At 33.7% G+C, this 7,941-nt stretch overlaps 1 long non-coding RNA gene across 1 annotated transcript; it reads right to left on the reverse strand.

The window, feature by feature from the left end:
- Positions 1–5,479: 5,479 nt before the first annotated feature.
- Positions 5,480–6,077, reverse strand: LOC143572843 (uncharacterized). The gene is made up of 2 exons (XR_013142329.1): positions 5,912–6,077; positions 5,480–5,731 (listed from the first exon to the last, which is right to left on the reverse strand). It is a non-coding gene; the product is annotated as an uncharacterized LOC143572843 (long non-coding RNA).
- Between the last annotated feature and the right edge of the window lie 1,864 nt (positions 6,078–7,941).

Raw genomic sequence — 7,941 nt, forward strand, 5'->3', positions numbered from 1 at the left:
GGTTTATTATTATTTATAAACATAATATGTTACATTCAAGTCCCTCAACTTCTAAATATTACTTATCTAGCCTAAATCAACTAGTTTGCATCTTGAGTTAGCGTTTTATACTATGTTATCACATAACATGTAAGTCTAACACATAATTATCACATAATTATTGTTTTGACGTTTTTCGTTTACTCACCAATCGTTAGCGTCAACTCGTTTGCGTTTCGGTGCAATTCCCGAAAGACTACACATGTAGTAAGTGTTAAGCGTCATTTAAACCCTAGTTTAAATGTAATGAAGTGTGCGTTATAGATTCAATGATCTTAAGTTTGAATTGACGGAGTTGAGTTAACGGAGTTAACCTGAAATTGACGATTGTCACACCATCAAATGCTAATAAAATATATTAAAATAATGCATATTTCCTAAAACCAAATTTCTTAACTTTTATAATCCCGTTAGTTAAATCTCGTTTTTGTTTTGATTATAGTTTATGATGTTCGATCGTTTCGGGTTCTCTTGCGCGCTTTCAGTTTAGATTTCAAGTTTATCTTCGATTTCGAGGTGGTTTCTCACATCCCATTTTTTACGCTTTTATATAGTTTGGAGTAGCATATATATCCTATCTATTCAATGGTTTATCGAGTCATTTACAAAACTGCGATTGATATCATGGACTTATGTGTTTACTTGATTACTTGTTCAGAATTACTTGCTCATGGTTGCTTCGATAAGTATGATCATACGCCCCCTTTTGCACTCAGAACCATTTTGTTATGAGTGAAAAAGGGACCCTCGATCCGAGTAAGTTGGTTGTTACCGACTGGAAAGGACATCGTATGCAGTTTAGTGACACTTGTTCATGGAATTGCATGGTTTTTACGTACATATATAAAACTTGTATGAACTAACCAACTATTCACTTAGTTGACTGTATTTTATATATATGCTATACGTATCGTTATTAGAGGATGAAGCTCGATGAAGACACTGAACTTAGGTTGTTTAAACAATTGGACAAAATATTTAGTTGTATTTATATTTTTCTTGTATTCTTGTTGCAAACTTGTGTACTTGACTTGTAAATTAATTAATGATAATATTGTCCTTTAATAGTGTCACATGTGTTTTGAACAATCTGTACATCACACTCGGGCATTTCCGGTTAAGCCGGGGTGTTACATTAACCATCAAAGTAATATATACATACATGATTAAATTGAAATAATATAACCAATTTGGATTACTAATCTTTGATGCTAATGGCTCCTTCCAAGGGCTTAATCTTCTAAATCTTCAAGGGGTATAATTTCCTTATTAATGGTGGTGAAAAGAGGTGGTTGAAGTGGAGTAAATGAGGTTGGAATGTCTATTGAATGTGGAAGATGATCATTCAATACATAGCTTGATCTGGGAGCCAAAACATGGACGTGTTTAGAAAAACATGGTCATGATGACTTTTTTTTGTCTTGTTGCATTAAGTGCTCCTTATCATATTGTACAGCGAAGGTTAACACGGCCATGATGAGTTGGGCACGGCCGTGGTGAGTCCACAACAGCCCAAATTTTGTCCTTTTGTCTTGTATTGTAAACATAGGCGTGTTTTGGGAAGGCATGGTCGTGGTGACCTTCAGATCCTTCTATTTTGTCTTTTCCTTTTGTTCTTGATAACATGGGTGTGTTGGTATTAACATGACTATGTTTTGGCTTCCTGATTTTTGTCTTTACTTCTTATACTCTAGGCATGACCATGTCTTGATTCACCATGGGGTGTGTTGCGTCTGTTTTCACCGTTTATCTCTGTTTTTCTTTGTATATCAGCTCGTTTTATTCCTTAGAGCTATATTTACCTATTGATACAAATTATAAACGTTAGTGGTTATTTATTCTAATATAATTGCTGATATTATGCTTATTTGGAGATATTTAGTGTCAAAAAGATGTATAAATTCTTATACATTAGTAACTCGAGACCTTTTAGGGGAAGGCAAGATGCTCACATGTGGATTTGGATTGCGGTTTTGCCATGGCTTTGGGCGAGTGTGGGCATCAAATGCAATTGTTGGCTGGTGAAGGCTTGAAGTGGGAGTTTGTTGGGCAAGGGATAACTCCTCATTTATGAGCTTTTCATAAAGCTCGTGAAGGGTAATCGGCGTGTCTCGAGCAAGGACCGCATCAATGACAGATTTATAGGATATAGGATGTGGATTTAAGGCCGCATCAATAGACGGACCCTAAGCGGCTGACTGGGGAGTTAGATGTACTCGGAATACTCGGAGAGTACTCGGACATGATAAATATAAAGAAAATTAATTTTTGTATATTATATATACGTCAAATGTCATAAGTTTACTAATATTTAAAAAAAAATAGGTGAATATCAATATAAATTAAAGAAATACATTTTTAAATAACAAATTATTCTAAAAATTGCTAATCATTAATTAAAAAAATGATATTTGCTCTTTAATATTATAGATGTACGAATTATGTTTATTTTTTAAGTTAATATTCGTCAAAGTTCACCGACTAGACGTGATTCTGGCTGAAGTTGATTATATTTGATTGATTCTTAGTAATTAGGCGGAGGTAAAGAAACTCGCCTCGGCGACATACCCTGTAGCAAGTATTCGAAGAGCACTCGGCCTTCCAAACCTATTTTTATAACATTGCAAATATAACAATTTACTTAAACGTTTGAATGAGAAATTTGTGTATCGTCAATATTCCACCTCTTTTGCCAACTAAACCGGAATCCCTTTAAAAATCAAGTCATTCCTGGCCTTCAAGAGACGCCAAATCAATATCAAACATATCGCTATAAACTACTTCGCTTTCTTTTTTGAAATCTTACTAAACTTATACATATTTATATTATTAATTTAAGACTATCTAAGAAAAATTTAATGAACAAAAGTTGAGACCACCTATTCCCCTCAAAACCCATAACTATCTCTCAGGTTTTAATACTTAAATTCTAAACTGAAATTTTAAAAATAAAAATGTAAAGTTGTGAGTTTAAATCTTTGTATATAGAATAATTTTTTTTTTCTTAAGTAGTTGGTTTTCTGGTCTAATGGAATGATTGTGAGGGTTAAGGCATGTGATCTTAGGGTCTTAAGTTCGAAACTAGGGGTCTCAATCATGTCGGGTTTGTAGGTTGACGTGTTGATGGGTTTCGCGTTGGCGGGTTAGCATATTGAGATTCTTCAACCCTTTTTACGTTTATATACAAATATGGATAATAAATTAAACAATTTTTACTCTTATTCATATAAAACTCGTTAATAGTTTGTGATAAATTTAATTGTTTTTGTTTATTTATCTCTCATTCTTAATTAACAAACTTAGGTTCACATATTTATTTTAAGATAAGAATAAATGAATGAAGTAACCAAAGAATAGACCGTTAAAACTTATAAAATGGAAATGTTGGAAGTAAAAATCAGATAGAAGTACTGTAAAGAAAAGTTAGTTTTTTACTTTTAAAAGTTAATTAATATATAAGAAAATAAAAATTTAAGTATTTAACTTTAAAATTTAAACTTTTTATACCTGATATCAAAATTAACTTCTTTAAAATTGTTAAACAGGTTAATAAGTCAACCCACTTTTAATGTGTCGGGTTCGGGGTGACCTATTTTTTACATGTGTCGGGTTCAGGTTGACATGTTTAAGAAAGCAGATCGTGCCAGCCGACGCAAAACCTATATTTTTTCGTGTCGGGTTTCGGGTCGTGTTAGCAATTTGGCACCCCTATTCGAAACCAGACTCAACGGGGTTTTCAGGGTGGTGAGTTTCCTTAATGATGCGTTTTTTTGTGAGTCAGACCTGAAGCGTCAAAATTAGTATGGATAGTTGACATCCCGTTTTAAGAAGACTCACCTACGTATTAGGGGTGGTTCCAAACATTATTAAAAAAAAACTTTTCTTCTATTTACAAGAAAATGTAAAATTAAACATGTAAACAAAAACAGCAACAATGAAGGTTTACTTTAAAATATTTGTTGTATATAAAGTGATGTCATCGTTTCGTCTTCATTAAAGGTATCATAGAAGATCGACTAGATGCGCATATCATGCCATATATTCGTCTACTCAGCAGGTTTTTTTATATGTAAATTATAATAATACTTTCAATTGCTTTCGTTAATAGTATTATATAACAGTTAGAATATTATTCTTTAGTTTAACGAAGTATAATTTGAGTTTTTTAATAAGTTGTAAATCTAAACTCGAGCTTGGCTCATGATTTAAGCACAAGCACGGCTGCCTTGGTCCGTGCTCGAATGATGTATTATGTAACTATTTTAACTTATATTTATACTCTTAATTTGTGTATATAAGCTTTATATAAATCAAACAAATGAAAATATATAAATTAAATTAATTAATAAAGTACAAAAAAATATAATTTTTTTCAAAATAAACTAGTAGGTTAATTAATAATAATTTTTTTTTGTCAAACTTATAAAATAAAAGTGATAAAAAGAATTAAAAAATATAAAAAAGGGAAAAAATAATAAATAAAGAAAACCTACTATTTATAATCACGTGGGTTAAAATTGCAATTAAAATCAATTGTCAGAGGGTCATTCCACATAAATTTGCATTTTTAATTGAATAAGATATAGAAAATAAACCACAGATGTTAAAATAACAATTTACTCTTATATTTATATAGACTCATTTAAACTTACAAATTTAATTAAAGTTGATGTATTACGATTTAGCTTGAGGTCATTTTACTTCAGATTAGATTTGCGCATTTGTGCATGATCGATAAGCTTAACTTATTTTGCCTTTTGAAAATCATGTAGGAGTAAGATCTGTCATAAATTTATTTGAAAAGGTTTCTTATAAAGGGTTTTCCAAAAAAAAAAAAAAACACTATGCTAAAAAACTGTCGCCAATTGTTTTTACTACGCATTTTCGATGGATATAGTGTTGGAATATCGAACCATATTCTCGGTGAATGTGAAAGGACTTAAATTGACAAGACGGCCAAGTTCGTTCAGTTTACTAATTGTAATGTGATTAGTGTGGAATGTCTTAGGCACCAAGTTAGGGTTATATTAGGGTTTGGGTAGAGGCTTTGAATTGATGATTAAAAGAGAATTATTATAACGAGTTTTTAAGATAGTATTCTTTTACAATATAAGGTGTTTGTCCATAATGTGCCTTTAATCCTTGATATAGCTGTGTGAAACGAACCTAGTGGATTTAGGTTCAAGACTACAAGCCTTTATCCATAAAATCCATAATAGTCATCATTGTTATAACAACTAAGATTTTCCACTTTTATGATCAATTACTTAAAACTAAATAACACAGCACCAAAGCTATTATTTTATTCTTTAAATATAATTACATTGATTTGAAAAAGGTTTTGATTGGCGCAATTCACTGATAAATAATATGGTGTCAATTTGTCCACTCTCGGGGTTGTTATTGGTGGTGAGATACACATACAATACATCCACGAAAACTGGATAGAGACACATGAATTAATAATAGTGACTTGATAACAAAAGCTTCAGCATGATCAAACCAAATCCAACATGAATACAAATCAGACACTAACAAGAACAAAGCATTTAAAAGTTTATCGTCATCGATGAGCAGTTATGAGAGTCTCTATGAACCGCAATCCATCAAACCTCGGTGCAAATTTCTCGGTGCAACAACTGGTCTTCTCTTGTGAAGCATACGACTGGTGTTGACCGGATATTACAGGATCCTACACCACAATCAAAACCAATGATTTCAGTAAGTTATAAGTTGGATCAAATAAGAGGGCTTTTTTATGTCGGGTTTATTGGAATACAATATATATTTATGGTTTTAGTGTCAACACTAAAACTAGGTGGGGGGCTCGACACGGAAACCCTAGATATTATATTCCAAAGAGGGTAATTACCAGGTGAGAAGATTTGATGCCGGTAAGGACGGTTGTGGCAGAAGCGGCGGCCATGGAAGCTGCTAAGAATCCAGGAGTCTTCATGGTAAATGAGATGAGAGGGATGGACTATGGGAGGTTGAAGTGGTGTATATATGGATGGTAGATTTTTGTTTTATGCGGCAACCAAATCATGGTGGCTGAGGTAGCTTCATTTTTTTAATTGAGTTTTAAGGTTATGCCTTTTTGTGTGGTTGCTTGCGTCTTTATTTTTCTTGTGTTGGTTGGGTCTAAAAGGACGTTGTACATTTTTATATTTAAATATGCAATAATGTCTTAACCAACACTTTATTTTATTATATAGAGAAAAAATAAAATACATAGTAAAATTGACGGGTTAAAAAAAGAGACGGTGCATGCGGTGATACATGTAGTAGTATATGCCATAGAAGACCAGAAACAACAAAACAAATCTAAAAACAACAATTGCCGTATTAATTGTTTATTGGATTACATCGAAATAGAAGGCAAGCAGGCAACAGAAATGAAGCGTTATTCAATATCGTTCGTCAAAAACATATATTATTGAAGAGAAGAAAATTCAAGCTCAGTTTGAGTGAAACATAGGGGAAAGGGAGTACTTTTCTGGACAGGACCGACCAATGGGTCGGCGAAACAAGTTAGGATTTTAAGTTCGTTCTTAATAAAGGCTTCTAAGTTCAAAACACATTATATAGATACATTATAATGGGTAAAATATATGTAAAGTAATGTACTGGTGTAATGGTAGACTTAGTTGTTACATTATAATGGGTCATGATTTTGAAACTTGTACTAAGCAAATTTTTTTTTTCTTAACAAATGTAATAAAAATACCCCAAAATATTATTTTGATTTATACCTCCACATTCATTGAGCCGACACTGTTTTCGAAGTGTATATATATATATTAAAAATGGAAAAATCCTCAAAATAGCTTACTTTGACAAAGAATTTCTACAAATAGCTAACGCTCAACAAAAATCCCCAAAATAGCCTAAGAATCCCGTTGGATCCGACGGATTAAGGAACCTATCAAGACATGCCACGTAGCAGACAATTTCGTCGGATGCTACGGTTAACGATTTCGTCCGACGAATTAATGGAACGAACCGACGTAAAAAAACACAGCTGGCTCCGACGGAAACATGAACTGATACGTTGGAGCCAACTGCCTTTTTTACGTCGGATATATATATATATATATATATATTGTGACAACTGCCCGATCCGACCCGACCCAGGTACCTGTTTTCGAATCCGATTCTTTTTATAATTTAAAATTTTGATTATTAATCTTTGTAAATTTAACTTTAAATAAATTATATATACATATTTTTTTATATTACTAATAATAATAATTCTCTTCCCGCCTCTTTCTCTCTCTTATCGCCGTCCCGCCCCTTTTTCTTAACCCTTGAGTCTGAACCCTTTTTCTCTTAACTCTTTGCTTGTCCTTTGGTTCTTCCCGCCTAAGGATGTCTGCGCAGCTCCACGGGCCAGACTCCTTACAAGGAAGCCTGCGTGAAGACCAGTTGTTCCTGCGATACGCGAGGCGAACTGTTCTCGCAGCGCGCTAAGAATTGTAGTTCTTCTCGCAGCGCGCTAAGAACGGTAGTTCTTCCCGCGACGCGCTAAGAATTTTAGTTCTTCTCGCAGCGCGCTAAGAATGGTAGTTCTTCTCGCGACGCGCTAAGGATTTGTAGTTCTTCCCGCGGCGCGCTAAGAATGGTAATTCTTCCCGCGGCGCGCTAAGGATAATAGTTCTTCCCGCGGCGCGCTAAGGATTGTTCTCTGTCTGCCTTCGCCCTCGCGCGTGCGCTCGAGTCTTCTCGCGCTAGACCTTAAGTCTTTTCTTCTGTTTAGGTCAGCCTGTATTATTTTGTGATATCTTATCTTCTGTCTGAATAGTCACTTTCGGCGCAGCATGCGCATCAATCCCATTGGTTGGCAGAAAAAGTGACTGACATTATCTTTTGAAATCTTCTTTTGCATGTCTTGATCAGTGTTTT

Source organism: Bidens hawaiensis, unplaced genomic scaffold (assembly GCF_021521415.1).
Source record: "Bidens hawaiensis isolate Kalapana, Puna unplaced genomic scaffold, B.hawaiensis_p1.1 tig00026057_1, whole genome shotgun sequence".
Classification (NCBI taxonomy): domain Eukaryota; kingdom Viridiplantae; phylum Streptophyta; class Magnoliopsida; order Asterales; family Asteraceae; genus Bidens; species Bidens hawaiensis.